The sequence below is a fragment of the Myotis davidii genome, unplaced genomic scaffold (assembly GCF_000327345.1).
Source record: "Myotis davidii unplaced genomic scaffold, ASM32734v1 scaffold132, whole genome shotgun sequence".
Lineage (NCBI taxonomy): Eukaryota > Metazoa > Chordata > Mammalia > Chiroptera > Vespertilionidae > Myotis > Myotis davidii.
Genome location: NW_006285258.1, coordinates 1,939,486 through 1,940,401, shown reverse-complemented (window position 1 = coordinate 1,940,401; position 916 = coordinate 1,939,486).

Genomic DNA, 916 nt, shown 5'->3' with positions numbered 1-916 from the left:
AACAGATATATGCAGCAAGACAACAGGTATATAAACCAAGCTCATAGTCTGAGATTTAAAAATTTTTTACATATTGATTTTTAGAGAGATGGAGCGATATCGATCCATTGTTCCACCCATTGATGCATTCACTGGTTGCTTCTTGTATGTGCCCTGACCAGAGATCGAACCCATAACCTTGGTGTATCAGGACTGTGCTCTAACCAATTTAGCTACTCAACCAGGGCAGGATGAGAATTTTTTTTTTTTATAATGCTAACAAAGCATTTTGCTATGTCAGGCACTTTACAAATATTAAGCCATTCATCCTCACTACAGTCATAAGAGCTAAGTGTGCGGGTCTCCATTTTACAGGTGATGAAACTGAGGCATAGTCCTAGGACACCCAACTTGTTTGTGGCAGAACTGAGATTAGTGTTCATATGGTCTGTCTCTAGAGCCTATGCTCGCTCTCTTTTTTTAAGAAAAAAAAATTATATAATTTCAGGAATGGAGAGGGAGAGATAGAAACATCAATGATGAGAATCATTGATCAGCTGCTTCCTGCATGCCCTCACTGAGGATTGAGCCCAATAACCCTGGCATATGCCCTGACCGGAATCAACCTCCTGGTTCATAGGTAGACGCTCAATCACTGAGTCACACTGGCGGGGCCAGAGTCCATGCTTTTAATCATGCCATTTTGTTGCCTATTATGGGATTCATTCGGTTTCTATATTCAGGGACTTTTTAATCATTTATGTTCATTCCTAGGCTATTCAGAATGACTCCCTTTAAAGGAATAAGCTTTATAGACCCCAGAAAAAGATTGTCTTCTCCTTGTGTATTGGTTTTCCTGTTTGGTAGGACATTCTGATAGGCCACACAGACAGAGGCCTTTGAATGGTGGTACCAGAACTTCATAGAGGTTGCTTAT